Consider the following 18,476-nt stretch of genomic DNA (forward strand, 5'->3'; position numbering starts at 1 on the left):
TCCAACCTTTTCTCTTTGTTCCTCTACCCCTATGGACGGTTGCTGTTTCCTGCACTTCCTGTCTCTGAAATACCTGAGTGCCCTTTATGTCCTCCAGAACCTGGTTACTAATTCCTCATATTAAATTGTGTCTGCTAACATTACTGGTATGGCATGCCTTTACGAATGGGTGCCTGGCTGATATTCTTCCCAACACTTCTCCCCTCCAAGTTGAATACACACACACCTCATTGCCAGAAAGCCTCCACGGCCACCCCATCCCACGAACTCTCACAGATCCCCAGACTCACCACGGAGGAGAGATGGGATGACCTTGGAAATAAATTTCTGATACGACTCTCATCTTATCTTCGAGATGCTGAGGTCCAAAAGTTAAAGGCAGGCCCTCCACCTGGTTCTCTTGTTGGCTCGCTAGGACAAAGGGCCCACGTGTACCATTCACTTGGCCTTCAATCATTTGAGGCCCGGTAGCCTCTTCTAAATTACTGCCTTAGCATATCATTTAACTGAGACCCTTTAACTTAGCTTTAGGCATCTTTATAAAGGAACACTCCTGTGTGAGTCACTGGGCTCCAAATAGTACTTAGCTCTGTATTACACTGTATGTATGTGTGCTCAGGGAGGGAGGACTCCAGATAAAGTTCAGTGAATGAATGATTTAATTAATCCCAAGCTTTGAGCATAAGTGATGTCTGTATCTCTCATGTGTTCTAGATTATTACTAGCAATGATCAACATCTGAATCCAACAAACATCTGATAAGAGTGTTCCGGACTTCACAGATGCTGGAAGGTCTTCTGTTGTTTGCTTCTTACATGCAGCAGAACACAAGCTCTAATAGGATTTGATAAGAATGCATATACTACTAATTAGATAGGAAGTTCACATAAATTCACAGCATAGTTTTATCAGGTGATGTTTCCTCATTGATGGAATCTAATACTAAAAGTTATAAATAAGTCTTAAATAGGACAAAGCATTTTATAAAGTACAGTTTTCAAATTATTTCCATATATTTGACTGTAATAAAATAACCTTAAATTATGCATAGAGGATAGTCATTGCAATATGGGGAGTGACCGACACAGTGAGATTTTTTTCCAGCAATTTCTAGGGCAGTGCATGGCTGTGACAGCCTGCCACAGAACAACACGAGGACTCAGGGAGTGTGACCTGATCGTTGCCATGGTCCACACCTTCTATTCATGCTTTCCCTGCCACGTCTCCACTTCACTTCCAAAGAAGGTAGGCTCTGCCTTGGGGTCAGTCTGTGGAGACAAGTCATGGCAACCCCCGCGGCTGAGTGATGACAAAGAAGAGGGGCGGGAGGGCGTGGAGGAGGAGGCGCGTCTCTCCCCAAAGCAAGGCAATTGAGGATCAATTAGTTGAAACAATTTTGGCCTGTGCTAATTTCTTTATATTGATTTGGAAAATTTCATTGGAAATGAATTTGTGGCTCATGTTAGCAGATAATTAATCTCTTTCTCTGCTTGTTTTTGCTTTAGACTTTTTGCCAACCTTAGGTTTTAGGGAAAAATTGTCCAGTGGAGCAGAAAAGCATTCGGGGACAATATTAGGGCAAACATACATTAAGCACACTGTGTGCTGGATGCTGAAGAGCCGAGGGCAGAGTTTCCCAGGCTTTGCTGCGTGTTAGGATTACCTGGGCAACTAGGAAAATAAAACCATATACCCAGATGTCTGGGTTGTGCTCCATACCAATGCCATCAGAATGTCTGGGTAAATCTATAGTTTTGAAAGATTCCCCAGGTGATTTCAATGTGCAATGAAGATTGGGAACAACTGGGCTGGGGAAGAGACTGAGCTTTGGGGTAAAGCAGCCCCGGGCTCAGGTTCTGGTTCTGCCACTTACCAGCTGTGTGACCCCAGGAAGAAATGTAACATCTCTGAGCCCCAGTTCCTTCCTTGGCAAAGGGCGATATCAGTACTGCATCGAAGTGCTGTGGTAAATATTAAATGACATGATAAGAACGAAGAACACATGTTACTCAATAAACAGCTGTTGTTAAAGAATTCACAGACAGAAACAAAACTAACTCATTATACTTCAAGGCACAGTCAACTAAGTGTGGGAAGTAACCCACTGAGGGAAATGGGAGAAGCAACTACTGTCCAGGGAGGAACAAAGAAGGCTTCACAGAAAAGATGACCATCGACCTGAGTTTTGTCTTATGGGATGATTTGGGTTGGCAGAAAATGAAGAGAAATATCTTCCTGACAGGAGGAATAGCAAGTGGAGCCCTGGGATAAAGAAAAGCAGGTTCGGGGAACAACAGGGAGGCCCATGTGGCAAGAGCGAGGGGCACAGAGGGTGTGGTGGGAAATGTGCCAAGGATACCATGGAGGGCTTCGACTGCCCTTCTAAGGAGTCTGAGCCTTTCCCTGTACACAATGAGGAACCAGTACTATCTCTGAGGCAGAAATGGGGTGATTAAATCTCTGTGTTTAAGGTTGAAAAAGAGGAGTTTGGAGGGAAGTGAACCAGGAAGTTGGTAATGGCAGTTGAGCAGGGAGAGAGAGGGAGGCCCTGAATTCCAGAATGGACACAAACTGCAAGGCCACCTGGCAGCATGAGCTACTGATGAAATGTGGGAAGTCACCCTCCAAGGTTTCTATGTACATGGCTGGTTGTTCGTGTCATGTACACAAGATGGGTGACTTATAGGGTAAAGACTCTGAGTTCAGTGGGAGACATGACAAGTTTGAAGTGAATGTCCCACTGGCAGTTGGAAATTTAGGTCAGGACCTCAGAAGAGATGGGGTGGAGTCAAAGTGGGTGGGGAAAGTGACCAGCATGTGGGTGAAGCTGCGGGAGAGAATGACATGGTGCTGGGAGGGAAGCAAAGCAAGAAGGCCTTCCAGGACCAAGATGAGAACTTTGGGAGAGGCCCACATTTAAAGAGTGACAAAGGAAAACTTGGGTCAGAGAGCTTCAAGGAGAATCTGGAGAAAGAGTGTCATGAAGGCCAAAAGAGGAGACTTCCCAGGGTTTTGTGGTCAAATTGGAATTAGGAAATTGGGCAGTCATTGTTTTCCTTTGAAAAAGGAGGTTCTGTCAGGACAGAATTCGGAGGGTTGAAGAAGGAATCTGTGACAGAGTGTTGAGTAGAAGCTCTAAACAAGGGGTGAGAATGATGAATGGGAGCTTCAGGGAGATGAGACTGAAGAAGGGTTGGTCTCTATAGAAATACTTCACCACCCATTTAAATCAATGAGCAGGGGATCTGACACTGAGATGGTAGAGAAAGAGAGGAAAAATGGATGTGGTCACATCCTGGAGGAGACTGGAGCGCAGTGAGTAAGAGTGCAGAGAGAAGGAGGGCTGGGATCAAGAAGAAGACAATAGAGACGGGGAGTTAACAAAGAATTAATAAAATATTTTTAAATGGCATTTAGGACATAGCCGAAATGAGAAAGGGAGAGGGAGAAAGGATGGAGAGAATGACACACCTGAGTGATAAAGGGCTGAGTATCAAGAGCAGGGGTTGGGGATAAGCCAGATGGACAAGGTGAGCGTGGTGGAGATCTGCTGGGGCAACAGAAGCTGGATCCAGCTTCCTGGCAGCACTTCAGAGGCCAAGCATCGGATCCTGGCTGAGTGGGGAGGAAATGGAAGGGAGCTGGGAGCCTATGAGATTCCAGAAGAGTAAAGACAGAGGCTCTGATGAATCCTAAGAGAAGGCTTATTGGGAGAAACTAAAGGAAAATAATGGAGCCCAAGAGATTGTCCTCATTAAAGGAGAATGAAGACATCCAGGTTTTGGAAGTGAGGCAGCTATAAGGGGATTAGTCTATGGTGTGGCTTTGGGAGTAGAGTTCAAAAATCAAAACAGAATGAAATTATGACTGGGAAAGTATTTCCTAAGCTATAAGAGATGTACCATTTTTTATATGTTGTTTTCATTATTTTTGAATGGATATGGTGAGGATTATAGGGATAACCTAGTGCATGAGTCATCCATGTGGACACTGAGGTTGCCCAGGATAATGGCAAGAGAAGAAGGCAGGAGAAGAGAACTTTCTACATTTATTAGGGAGCCTAGGAAAGTGTCTGGATATGAATGGATGACAGGGAAGAGGATAGTACATCCTCATGCTGGACATGAACCTAAAAAGACAGAGAGTTTGTTTTAAAAAGTGTTGCAGAAACATCTGGGAAGTAGCACTGTGGGGTGAGAGGGACACTGACCCTTCTCCCAGGGCATGGGAGAACAGTCTCCACTGGTTAGAAATTGAAAGCAATGCAGCCATCAAGAAAGAATATTCAAGAAAGGCTCTTTGGATGGCAACAAACAGAAATCCACTCAAAATAGCACAAAAAAAATGGGCAGCTTATTCTAAGAATATAGAGATCAGACAGATTCTCTGAACAAGAAGCAACATGCAGCTAGGCTTTGAATGAACTGACGTTTATTTCTAGAAAGATGTTGGAGACCAAGGTAGCTTACTCTCCACTTTTCATTCATGTGATGGCCTCTCTTATTCTCTCTGTTGTTCAGCTTCCTTTCCTCTTTCTTAGTCTCGTTCCTCACTTGTTAAAATTTCACATGGCCCCACATGACTGCTGGCTCCAGCTCCTCGTCACGACCTCACACTCCCCACAGCCTGTCTCTCCCTCTTTCCCCTAGTTCAGTGAAAGAAAAACTAAGCCCTCTCCCCAGACATGTCAAGAGCCTCTGGCTGGCCTCTGGAATAGTTGCCCATAGGCCAGGTGTCTCCCCTCCTGGATAGCTACATAGGGCCCAAGTCCACTTAGGAGGTGCTGGAATGAAGGACAGAAGTGTTAGTCACGTGTAGTTCAAGACTTCACTAAATCCAGGGATGGGGGAGTGTGGAAAGTCACGCTTAAAAAGTCCACAGCAAAAAGAACCTAAAGGAAGGTTGACAGAGGACAGAGAGCCCAAGGAGGGGAATGAAAGTATCTGAATGCTTACATCTTGGTTGTCATGGGAGATCAAGGAGGTGGGAGCTGGGACGCAGACCGGCAGGCCAGTGTGCAGTGTGAGGGGTCAGCCCCCAGCCTCCATTCTCAAGCTTGAGGGAACCAGCTGGCCTGGCCCCATGGGCTAGTCGGGCTGAAAGTCCTCAGGCTGAGCAGGAACCAGGATGGCTGCATTAGTCAGGCCTTTCACATTTTCCTTCTTAGAGGAGAAAGGATGCCAGGTAGGAAGATGTGGTTACAACCCTCAAAATTCGAAGAGTTTAGGAAATCAATCCTGGGCAAAGCTGAACAAGAAGGCAGTTGTCCTCACAGTGTAAAAGGGGAAGTCAGCCATTGGAGCTTGGGAATGACTCACACCCATTCGGATGTTTAAGCTCACTGAGGTCATGTATCCAGAAGTCCCCACCGAGCCAGGTTTCTCCAACCATGGCCAGTGGGCTGTCCAGCATGCCTGCCAACAGCAGGCCAGCCTTTCTCAGGACACGGGGCTGCCATCCTGTGGCTGCTTGTTCCCCAGAGTTAGTGCTTCCAAGTATCAACAGAGAAACAGCATGGGCCCTGTAGAGGCGGAGCAAGAAGAGGGAGGGAGCCTTGCGCTGGTGGGAAAGCCACGGCATGTGGAAGGAATGAGGAGAGAAGCAGCAGAGAGAAACTGTCACAACAACAGTCTGGAAAATGCACATGAGCAAATACACTCGTTCTCAAAACACGTTCCATTTTCCACTAAAAGGAACCCAGAGCTCCTTTTAGGGGCAAAGACAGTACAAAACAAGCTTGGAATGTCTTGTTGTGCCAGAAAGCAAGGAAGTGACCAAAGAATGATGGGGACATGTCACAAAGACACAGCCAGACCGCATGGGCTCCTTCTAGCCACACGTGGCACCATTTGGACGTCCAAATAGCGATCATCACAAATCATAACCTATTGATAAAATAAGAACTCACCAGTCCTTTAGATACAAATAAACCCACTAATAAATTGAAAGTTGGTGAAGAAAAGGATATTTACATAGTGTCCAGGTCCTCCCCACAAAATACTTATTAATGACAATGGGTGGGGGGAGGGAGAAGAGTCACCTGGCAGATAAGCCTTCATCAAGTGATCTACATCTTCATTGCCAGTAATTGTACAAAAGGAAAACATATGTTTCCTAATGCAGTGAGAACACAGCCTTACTTTGGAGTGGTCCTGAGAAATCCAATCATGAGGAAATATCAGACAAGCCCAAACTGAAGGACATTCTACTAAATAACTGGCTCTCAATCTTCAAAAATGTTAAAGATTTGAAACTCAAAGAAAGTCTGAGGATCTGTTTCAGACTGACGAAAACTGAAGGAACAACGAAATGCTGTGTATGATTCCGAAGCAGAGCCTTTTGCTATATGAAAAGGAGTATTAGGACAACTGGGGGAACTTGAATGGATCGCTGATGTGGAGAGTGATGTACTGGGTCAACGTCTGTTTTCTGGTTTTGATAGTCATGCTGTGGTTAAGTAGACGAAGGTCCTTGTGTGTGGGAAATGCACACTGAAGTATTTGAGAGTGAGGGGGCATCATGTTAGCAGCTAAATCTCAGATTAATGGCCTACACTTCCATCTTTTCTGTAAATTTTTATTTCAAATGCTTACTATAAAAAAATCAGTCTCTCTGTTTTAAAAAAGGAGCTTTGCTTTAGAGTATGCAATGGGTTGAATGGGGGCCCCCAACAAAGTATATCCACATCCCAGAACCTGTAGGCCTGATGTTATTTAGAAAAAGGGTCTTTGCAGGTGCAGTTAAGGATGAGAGCATCCTGGATTATCCCAGTGGGCCCTAAATGCAATGACAAGCATCCTTACAAGAGACACCCGGGGAAGAGACACATAGAGGAGAGGCCATGTGAAGATGGAGGCACAGATTGGAGAAATGCGGCCACAAGCCAAGGTACACCCACAGCCACTTTTTCCACAAATGGGAAAAGGTACGTAGGGATTCTCCCCTAGAACCTCGAGAGGGATTGCAGCCCGGCTGACATCGTGATTTCAGACTTCTGGCCTTCAGAACTACAGAAAATACGTTTCACTTGTTTTAAGCCACGCAATTGGTGATAATTTGTTACCAGCCCTAGGGAACAAATACGGAATACTTTTCTCCTTTTATTTTGTTGGAAATAGAAAACTATGTAAAGACTGAAAGCAAGATGTGCTTTGGATGTCTTTACCAATTTAGACTACAAAAGCCAGGTGGAGAACATTCACCCTTTCCATGGGGAATGTTGTGCTCCTGAGAAAAATAACTTTCCAGGTCATAACACCACTGAATACTGCATCTGACCTTCACCATGGACACGCTGGGTGCCAAAGTTCTAGCTTGTTGGGATTCTTCCTAAGGCAGTGGTTCTCAACCCGGAGTGGTATTGGCCCCCAGGGGACATGTGACAATTTCCGGACACATTTTTGGTTGTCTCAGTTGTCAGATGGGGGTTGCTACTGGCATCCGGTGGGTAGAGGCTGGGGATGTGGCTAAATATTTTATAAAGCACAGGACAGTCCCTCACCACAAAGAATTATCTGGCCCACAATGTCAATAGTGATGAGGTTAAGAAACCCTGTTCTAAGGGAACAACTTCCTTTTTTGTTCTACAAAGAAACTTAACACTCTCTGTCAGGGTAAGAACAGGAGAAGGAAGGAGGAGGCATTCCACAAATCCTTCTGGACTGTTTTTTTCATTGTGGTAAGAAAAGATAACATGAAATCTACTCTCTTGACAAATTTCTTGGTGTATAGTTGCTAACTATAAGCGTTATAGAGCAGATCTCTAGAATGCATTCATCTTGCATAACCGAAACTTTATACCGTTTTAAAAACAGCAACTTCCCATTTCCCCCTTTCCCTATCCCCTGACAACTACCATTCTACTTTCCGCTTCTATGAGTTGGACTCCTTTAGGTACCTCATATAATGGAATCATGCTCTGACCAGCTTATTTCACTTAGCATAGTGTCCTCAAGGTTCAACCATATTGTCACATAAGCCAAGATTTCTTTCCTATTTAAGGCTGAATATAATTTCATTATATATATAGACCATATTTTCTATATCCATTCATCCGCTGATAGACATTTAGGTTGTCTCCACCTCTAGGCCATTGTGAAAATGCTACAATGAACCTGGGAGTGCAGACATCTCTTCAAGATCCTGATTTTAATTCTTTTGAATAAATACCTAGAATTGTTGGGTCAAATGCTAGTTCTATTTTTAATTTTTAATTTTTTCAGGAGTCTCCACACTGTTTTCCATAGCAGCTGCACCATTTTACATTCCCGCTAATAGTGTACAAGATTCTGATTTCTCTCCATTTCCTCACTGACACTTTTTATCTTTGGGTTTTTTGACAATAACCATCCTAAAAGAGAGAATATTTCTTTGGGGGTTTTATTTTGTTTTGCTTTCTGTCTCATTAATTTTGAATTGCATTTCCCTGATGATTAGTGATATTGAACATCTCATACACCTGTTGGCCATCTGTATGTCTTCTTTAGAGAAATGTCTACTCAAATCCTTTGCCCATTTTTAAATCAAATTATTTGTTCTTTTGCTATTGACTTGTATGGGTTCTTTATATATTTTGGATAGTAACCCCTTATCTGTTATATGGTTTGCAAGTATTTTCTCTCATTCTGTAGGTTGTCTGTTCACTTTGTTGATGGTTTCCTTTGCGGACCAGAAGCTTTTCAGTTTGATATCATCCCACTTGTCAATTTTTGCATCCATTGCTTATGGTTTTGGTGTTCTATCCAAGAAGTCATTGTTAAGACCGATGTCATGAAGTTTTCCCTGCATGTTTCCTTCTAGGAATTTTGCAGTTTCAAGTCCTACTTTTAAGTCTTTGATGCATCTTGAGTTGGTTATTGTATATGGTGCAAGACAAGGATCCAATTTTATTCATTTGTATGTATGTATCCAGTTTTCTTAACACCATTCATCGAACAGAATGTCCTTTTTCCATTGTGTATTCTTGGCATCCTGTAGAATTTCAATTGACTGTGTATGCATGGGTTGATTTCTGGGCTCTTTATCCAGTTTAATTGGTCTATATGTCTTTATGCTGGTAGCATATTATTTTTTGAAAGACTTTATTTATTTATTTGAGAGAGAGGGAGCTCACAAGTGTGGGGGAGGGGCAGAGGGAGAGGAAAACACAGATTCCCTGTTAAGCAGGGAGCCCAATGCAGGACTCGATCCCAGGGCTGGGAGATCATGACCCAAGCCAAAGGCAGATGCTTAACCACTGACTGAGCCACCCAGGCACCCAAGTACCATACTGTTTTAATTACTGTGGCTTTGTAATATATTTTGATACCAGGAAGTATGATGCTTCCAGCTTTATTCTTCTTTCTCAAGATTGTATTTGGTATTTGGGTTCTTTGCTGTTCCATATGAATTTTAGGATTATTTTTTCTATTTCTGTAAAAAATGCCGTTGGTATTTTGATAGGGATTGCACTAAATCCATCAGCCATTTTGGGTAGTATGGACATTTTAACAATATTAAATCTTCCAATTTATGAACATGGGATGTCTTTCCATTTATTTGTGTCTTTAATTTTTTTCTTCAATGTTTTGTATTTTGAAATCACAAGTCTTTAATCTCCTTGGTTTTTATTCTTAAATATTTCATTATTTTTGGTAAATGGGATTATTTTCTTACTTTCTTTTTTAATAGTTCATTGTTAGTCTTCCAGATTATTTATATGACCTCTAGTTCCAGAAGTCTGTGGTTTACAGTAGGATATGCGCTATGGATGAAGTGTGGGGAACAGAGGGTCTGGGGTTTCTCAGGAGTCCTAGTCTCATGCCTTTCCATAGGCTGGTCTTGAACTTGACCTCTCACATACGGAGAGAATTTTCAGGTGACTACTGTGAGTTGGCTCTAAACACACCCAAAGAAAAACTTCAATTCTGACTACCACACTACTTTGAGCAAACAGTGCCAGTGTCCAAGCCATGAACTCTGAGAGCCTAAGTTCTCACATGATACATGTTGAGAGGAAAACACTTCTAGGACTCTAGACACCTCTCCCTCCCTTGCTCCTTCCTCCTGCCTTCTGCTCAGCATTTACTGACCACAACCAATTCAAACAATATGCTAAATATTGGGAATGCAAAGATAAATATGTTACTAATTTGATAGGATAGGGAAATTACAATATGAAGTTCTGAGTGCTGTCATAATGCTATCAACAGAGGGAAAGTTTTTTTAAAAAGCTTCCTATACATGACAGGGAAATCAAATCAGGATTCAGATATGTCACAGGAGAGACATAAAATTGAAACAAATATCTCAAAGTTTGGTCCAATCCTTTCTTCAGCAGAAAATTGGCTGTGGGATATGTAGAGCTCCTAATTTTTGAAAGTCCAATGTGCTTTTTAAGTATCTGGTGAGACCTTCCCAAACTAAAAGAATCTAGAGATATTTTTTTAAGGCAAATATACATTTGAGTCCTGAAAATCTATGTGTATAAAACATTTCTTGCTGAAATTTAAATGTAACTTGTGAGTCTTGCTGTGGATGCTTTCGGGCCCCCTGAGTTTCAGGCTGTCAGTAGATATAACCGCAGTGGAGCAAGACAGAGAAATTCGGGCCTGGGGCAGCTGTCATGACTCACATTCACTGTTCTTATACGGATCATGTAGGAAAAGCAGGGGGATTACCTGAATGATCCTTTTAAGACATGTCTTTGTCTATGGTGACCAGCGATTGTTGGGCAATCTCATCTGACACTAAAGTAGTTGATTGAAATATCTAGTTGCCAGGTGCCTGGGTGCCTCAGCTGGTTAAGCGCCTATCTGCAGCTCAAGTCATGATCCTGGAGTCTGGGGATCGAGTCCCACATCCAGCTACCCACTAAGTGGGGAGTCTGCTTCTCCTTCTGCCTCTGCTCCTCCCCCTGCTCATGCTCTCTCTCTCTTGCTCCCTCACTCTCTCTCAAATAAATAAAATCTTTAAAATAAAATAAAACAAAATAAAATACCTACTTGCCTATAGTTTGGCTATTTTTAGATTCTAACATTTTCCAGAATCCAAGACCCTGTGCAAATATGGGCAAAGATGCCCAATGGAGTTGAGTACAGAGGAAGGGGCTCTTTGCAGCCCTTGCATATGAAATTGTAATCACAGTGCCATTTGAATAGCCGATACCCTTCCTGGTGACAGCTGTAGGCTCATCAGACCTGAGCCAGCGACTGCTTGGCTAATTGAAGTGCCCTGCAGGTTCTCTTTGCCCTCAAGAACCTTTCTGATAAATAGCTCTTGACCAGCTCCTTTTATGGCTATAGGCAGACCCAAGAGATTGAGATGTATTTTGGACACAATCTGATCCTCATTTCTCAAGGGTCTCAGGCCCTCATCTTTGCAGCAGTGGGCTCCAGAGGCTCTCGTGCCCTGGCCCCATGGCAGTCGCTTTTCCTCTGAAGATTCCCCCTTATCTCGAAGAAGAGAGGTGCCTGGCGCTCGTCACACTGTGCTGGGCAGTGACTAAGATAGTTGAAAGAAGGCATGTGGGGAAATCAGAACTGGCAAAGTTGTGTAGGAGAAAAGTGGCTCTTGACTTGTTCACCTTTTGAGAGCTTTTGGGGCCCACTGAGAACAAATTCATAAGCCTGATAGGATATCCTAGCTGTCCAGTTTTGTTGGTTTCCTACTTAGAAAAGCCACACCAAAGGAGAGAGTTACAGGTGTTACCTGGCATCAGGTGCAGGTGAGAACCCCATCCCAGGGACTGCACATGAGGACATTTTCCCCAGAGGACTGTGGCCCTTGCCCCAGGCCACAAGCATGAGCATATTGAATTTTTGCTTGTTGATGGAACTCAAGGCATAATATATATTAAATGAATGAATGAAGCAAAGAAAGAAGATGGTGGCTCATTAGAGCTTTGTGCTTGGGTCGCGAAGCAAACAGAAACAAAAATATGTTGTCCTTGTGAATTTTACTGAAGGGACTAAAAAGATCATATCCTGTGAAATCTCTAAAACTGCCTATTAATGATGCTATATCAGATGCTTAGGAGCAGGCTAGCCATAGGAGACAAAAACCCAAAGCTGAAGAGGATAAAAACTCATTCTGATATTCTTGTTGCAGAAGGAAAGAGGTTGTGGCTGTTTGTCAACGGTCTTGATGGGTTCTGGCACCCCCATCTCCTACGTCCTGTAATCAGTGTGGCCACTCATGTTCCAAACTGTGTCTGACCTCCCCTGTAGGAACCAAGCACTCTGTTCCAAATAGCTGCCACTTTCTAACCTCTTTTCCAGAAAATCCTAGAGGAAAATACTTTCCACCTTCTCCAGGTAGACTTTTCTTACTGGAGGGCACGTCTTCCTTGAGGAGTATAATATGGAGGGGAAAGAAAACTTCCAGGAGAAAGAAGGAGCCAAAAATGAACAGACAACTCTTGCAGGCTCTACTCCTAGCAGCCCATATTTAATGTGGAACTCTAACTGCGGAGTGAGAGCTATTCAGAAATGTATACCCAGGAGTGTAGCGAGCTATAATATATGAACTGACTTTGGAGTAACATGTAATATGCTTAACATAACATTGCAACCAGGGGAACCATTTTTTAAGAATAAAACAACGAGGGAGAATAAATATCATTAATACAGAATGAGTGACGTGGGAGTTCCCAGCGAACGGGATTTTCTCACTCTGACATCAGATTCTAATTGCAGAGGGACCAGCTTAGTTGTCACTAGCCAGCTTAAAAAAAAAGAAAAAGTAAAATGTAATTTGTTAGCTATAAGGTCCACAGGCCTTAGGGTTGATGAAAAAGCCCACTTGGTGGGGCCCCCTGGAGAGTGATAGTTACTGACTGGTCACCATGGCCGAAAAACCAGCTCTAATAGGCTCTCTCAGGTACTGTCACTGGGTTTTTCTTGGATGACTGGTGAGGAAATACAACACTTGAATTATGACCGCTGCCCCAAACCTTCACTTCTCTACTTTGTTCAGCTGTGTTGGCATCCATGGACGGCTAAAGGACCCCAGGACCCTTCTGGGGGGATGGCGGGGTGTGGCCAAGGGCCGTGGCCAGCACCAAGGAGGACTGAGGAGAGGATGCGGACCACATGCTGCCCAGATCGGGAGCCTGCAGCTCTTCATGGTTGCACGGTGCCCGGGTTCCTCTTCATATCCTGTGGCAGGCCCCTGCCTCATAAGGAAGGATGAGACACTCAGGAGGACCACGACCCTTGTTCATGGGATCCTCCTTTGGATTTGATACTAGTCTTGTCCAACGTTTACCAAAGTAAATGTTGCAAGACATTCATAAGTATTCTTTATAAATGGGGAGGAGAAGCACTGGGTTAAGCCAACTTCATTAGGTTGGGAGGTCTCAGGACTTTGGACATGGGAATTTCCAAGAGAATAGTCAAGGCGGCAAGGTATTCCAAAACAGCGTTGACTGGGCTAAGAGTTCTCAAACCCGTTGTGGGACACACTGGTCCCATTTCAAGTACACACACAGCATCCTTGTGTTTATGCTTCTATCATCTAATCTAGGAATGTTAGTTCCCTGTCTACTGTCATAACACATACGGCTGCAATGTGAAGAAAAATGCGGAGTCTGCCTTGTCTTCTGAGATCTGCTCAGGCTCTTTCCGGCGTGTTTGAGAGGCAGTGGGCCCTAGGCCACTCTCCCCAGCCAGCAGGGCAGCTGACGAGCGGCGTGCGTCCAGCTCCGGAGCCCAGGTCGGCAGGGAGGCAGCGGCAATGGGAGCCTTAGCCCGTGGCTCAGCTGCACGGAGGCCGCTGCCCAGGTGTGAGGAGTTCAAACCCAACTCCTGGACTCGGTAGCTGCTGTCACGCGGGCCACGCCAGCACCTACTTCACAGAGTGGTTTGGGCAACTGGAAGACATCATGCAGTTGAAGTACCTGGCATGGTACCTGGTACACGATAAATATAAATAACGGTCATTTGGGGAACATGGGATAAGAAGAAATAATGTGTCCCAAATGAAGTGATAATTTGGCAAAGTTTTCACAAAAGTTCTTCATTAAGCTGGCGTTCTAAGAAGGGAATACATATATTTTATTTCATTTTAATGATTTTTTTCTCTGCACCCTAAGAAAATGATGCTCACTTCTGGTTTAGCATCATCTTCTCCTGTCTTTCCTACCTTCTGGACAACATTTGTCAGCTTTTACATTCTAGAGCACAGACTATAGAACGTCTAGTTCTAGATAACGAGAATGCCGTATGCAGAACTCGGATTCCCTGTGGTCCGGGGGGCAGGACAGACAAGTAAACGTACAAATACACCAATGGGGAAAAAGCTGCATTTCGAGGTGCAATTGGGAGAATGTGACAATACCTAGGCACACAGTAGGTCCTCAATAAATGTCAGTTGCCTAAAGGAATGAATGAACAAATGGATATAATTTATACTGGAAGTGAAGGAGGTCATCTTTGATTTGAGAGGCAGAATATCTTTGAGATGTTAACTCCTATTTTCTCCCTGCATTCTCCCTTTTTGTTATTTCAAGGAGGAGTCCAGATTTTGTAGTTCTTTGCCCCAGAAAACTACCGGAGAAGCAGCCTGAAAGAGCCAGTGTTTGGAGGGGCCTGCTCCCTCCTGCAGAGACTGTCCTGGGTGTCCCTGGGGGAGAGTGGAGGAGCTGAGAGGCATAAAGTGGTGGTCTGGGGGCCCAGGAGCAGAAGGGGCAGCAGGGAGACACACTGGGTGGAGGGGGCAGGTGTCTGGCACAGGGTGGGGCCTCAGGTCCTGCAGCTCCTGTGCGCCACCAGACTTCAGGGACGCTGAGGGCTTGGAAAATGATACTGTCAGAGACCCCAGGACACAGGACTTTGGAATGAAGTTTTCATGATCTGGGGGCTCAGAGCAGGAAGTAGGTGGTTAAAAAAGTTTGGTGTCATTTTTTCCCCCTTAATTATACTCATTCCATGCCCTCTCAAATTGTAACCTATGCCCCCTTCCCTGGAAAAGCACACACAAACTTGAGGTTTGCTTGCCTTTTGACGAGGGTCAGTTGAGGTTTTCAGTTCCAAAGTTTTTCTTCCTAAGGTTGGTCACACACAAGCTTCAAGGCTGAGGACCCAGGGGAAGATGACATTGTCTTAGGCTGGACACAACAGGAGACAAGCTGGAGAAAGAGGGGAAGAGAACCTGCTTCCTTTCCGCCCTCTCCGCGCCTGCCAGAGAATTAGACAGTACTCTGGAGGACACAGACACTACCTGAAGCTCGTCCGTCCCCTAAGCTCCCGCAGCTCTGGAAAGGGGGCCACCACCTCTGCCAGGCATTTTCACTGCAGCCAATTTCTGTCTGTTCAGCCTAACCGTCTTTGACCCTCAAAAGCCAGAACAGTGTGACTAGTTCCTTCAAGTCCCCTCCCCTTTTAAATTTCAAGTTGTCTTGTGACTCAGCACACAGATTTGTTTTAGCTTGGTGAAGTGCATGGTCATGGGGCAAGGAGAGGAACAATACAAAACAGTGGAAGGAATGTAAACATGTCTTAAACATATTAACATAGCCCCTGAAGTTCCACATTGAAGAAAGAAATAATTAAAAAAAATAATGGAAAGAAAGATCAAGTTCACTTAGTCCATGGGTGTAAGGTGTTAGGGTTTACTGTATTGGGGGGCACATGGTTGAATATCTTTGCTGTTCTCATTAGATATTGCAGAGTAACATTAAAAATAAATTTGTTGAAGACCATAATGGAGAACCAATTATTAGGGAATGCCCAAATGGGATCATTCCTGGACAAGAAGGAACCAAAACAGAAATTTCTAGAAAAGAACAAAAAACACTTCACAGCAAAATCTAAGGGGCAAGAAAGCTACACTTAGAGAAAAATTTATAGACTTAAATACCTCTTTCTTAAAATAAAATAAAAATAAACCAAGTATTTGTCAGTGGAAATTAGAAAAACTGTAATTCTTCTAAACAAGGGAAATCAAGAAGAGCAAATAAAGATAAAAACTTAAAATATTAAAATACAGGGCAAAAAGCATAGTTGAATATATCAGCAAATCTAAAACTTGTTTCTTTGAAAGAATAAATTAGTTAAACTTTGTGAGGCTGATGAAAGGAGGAAAAAGGAGAACAAACTTATACAAAATTAGAAATGAAGAGAAATAATCACAGATACAGAAGATACATATAATATATATATAAATAATATCATTATAAATATGTGTGTGTGGTGTGTGTTACTCTGTGGTAACACATTTGAATGCCTAGAGAAAACGGTAATTTCCTAGAAAAATATCAACTAAACATAAGAAGCAGAATATTTGCACAGACCAATCACGACTGCAGATGATAAAAAAGTGATTAAAGATCTATATCATTAACAAAGCACTAAAATCAGATGTTTCATGTCTGAGTTTTACCTAATTCTTGAAAAGCAAGTAATGTCAATGTTTAAATATTAAATTTCCATATAAAAATATGGAAAGCTCCCCAATTCTTTTTATAAAGGCAGAATGACTTTGATACTAAGTACTGATAAAAGAAGTTAAAAAAAAAACAAAACCCTACAGATCATTCCCATTTGGTCATATTGTATTGTTTCCTGTATACAGTGCTAGATCAACTTGCTAGTATTTAATTTAGAAGGTTTGTGTTGGTATTCCAATAAACACATATAAGCTGAGGCTAAGGGACACTTATTGTTCTGCTTGGAGGAAGGATCCTCATGGAGGAAAGCCCATCAGAATGGATTTTGATGTCCCTTCATATAGAAATATAAGGAGAAAGCAGGAATGCAACTTGGATTCCAGTTGCCATCTCAACAAGAAGACAGGAACCATGGACCTTGAGCAAAGGCGTAAGAACCATGTAAAAATGATCATCTTAAAAACTGCTCTGCCATATTGGCTGCTCTGGCTCCGCCTCCCCATAAATTTGCATGAAACCCTTAACAAGGCCTGAATGCTTATCCTCAGGGGCGGCAAAACAAGGCAGGAGCTAAAAAGACAGCAACTTCCCTGGCATCCAGGCCCAGGGAGACCAGAATGGCAAGAATGAGTCATGATTGCTCTCAAGAGTTGAGCAGAGTTGAGCAGAGTAGTTGAACAGAGACGTGGAGGAAAGGGAGCAATTGGGGTCACAGCCTGTCTGAAGAGTGGCTCTGGGTTATAAGGGGAAAGGTCTCTTAAGTTGGCAGAAGTTTAGAGAAGCCTCCCTCCTCCTCACATGGTTAGATCCTTTCATGCGCCATGGATTCATTTCGTTCAGCGATCTCTATTATTCCTGTGTCTTTATTCTGTCCCCATATTTTCTCCACCTTTACCTCTCCCATTCACTCCCTTTCTCCCCTCAAAGTCTAACTTTTGCTCCCCTCTCCAAGAAAACTGCATTGAAGTCCTAATTATTAAATTCACAAGGTGCTTCTAAATCCTTATGTTACATTTCTTTGCTGGATCTCCTGCAATAGGGTTTCTAACAATTCACACTGGGCCATTTCCATTTGCTTTGGCCTACGGGCTCTGGAAACTTTCACTTAGAGCTTATTGCAGTCTAGAGTCCCAAATGAGGCCAAAATCTCTTTGAACTTTGGTTTTCCCATCTGTTAAATCAAATAATTGTATTAGGTAATTACTATATTTTCTTCCAGCACAAATTTACAATTCTAAGCCTTCCTTGGTCCTTCTCTGCTGGAACCAACCCCTTTCCTCTGACTGTGAATTAAATTTTATTTGTGCCTATCATGAATTGTATCAATTTGTTCAACAAATCATTTGAACATCCACTTCAGGTCAAAATTTCTGTTGGGGGGAGAAGCAAAGAGGCAAACAAGGCAGACTCATTCACTGCCCTCAAGAGCAGCACAACTGGTATGGATATGGGAGCTCGACCTCTTCCAAGATAATTTCCTCAGAGCAGAAGCCAGCTGCATCTCCCCATCAGAGCTTTGCACAAATGCAGTAGAAAGAAAAACTTGCCAGGCACCTGGGTTGCTCAGTCGGTTAAGCGTCTGCCTTCAGCTCAGGTCATGATCCCAGGGTCCTGGGATTGAGTCCCACATTGGGCTCCCTGCTTCTTCCTCTGCTTTTGCCTCTCTCTCTCTCTCTGTCTCTCATGAATAAATAAAATCTTGAAAGAAAGAAAGAAAGAAAGAAAGAAAGAAAGAAAGAAAGAAAGAAGAAAGAAAGAAAGAAAGAAAGAAAGAAAGAAAGAAAGAAAGAAAAACTTACCAAAAGAATGAGAAGCCCTTGTTCACCTAAACATTACCTGCCCACTTACTTTGCTCTTGGATGAAGGACAGGAGCCAGCAGGAAGTCCAGCTGGGAAGGAGATGTGGTGGTGGTGCTTTCCGCGCGTACTGCCTATTTTAACGCTCATGGGAAAAGTTTCTGGATTCTAAATAAAATGGAAAACAAACTGTAAAAGACAGTCCTTTTTTTAAAGCACTGGATTGAGATTTTAAATAGAGGTACTTTTCACTTCAGATAGGGGATTCAATGTTATTTATTTTTCTTCTTTTGCTTAAGTAAAGCCAGATGTT

The sequence above is a fragment of the Ursus maritimus genome, unplaced genomic scaffold (genome assembly GCF_017311325.1).
Source record: "Ursus maritimus isolate PB19 unplaced genomic scaffold, ASM1731132v1 scaffold_3, whole genome shotgun sequence".
Classification (NCBI taxonomy): Eukaryota; Metazoa; Chordata; class Mammalia; order Carnivora; family Ursidae; genus Ursus; species Ursus maritimus.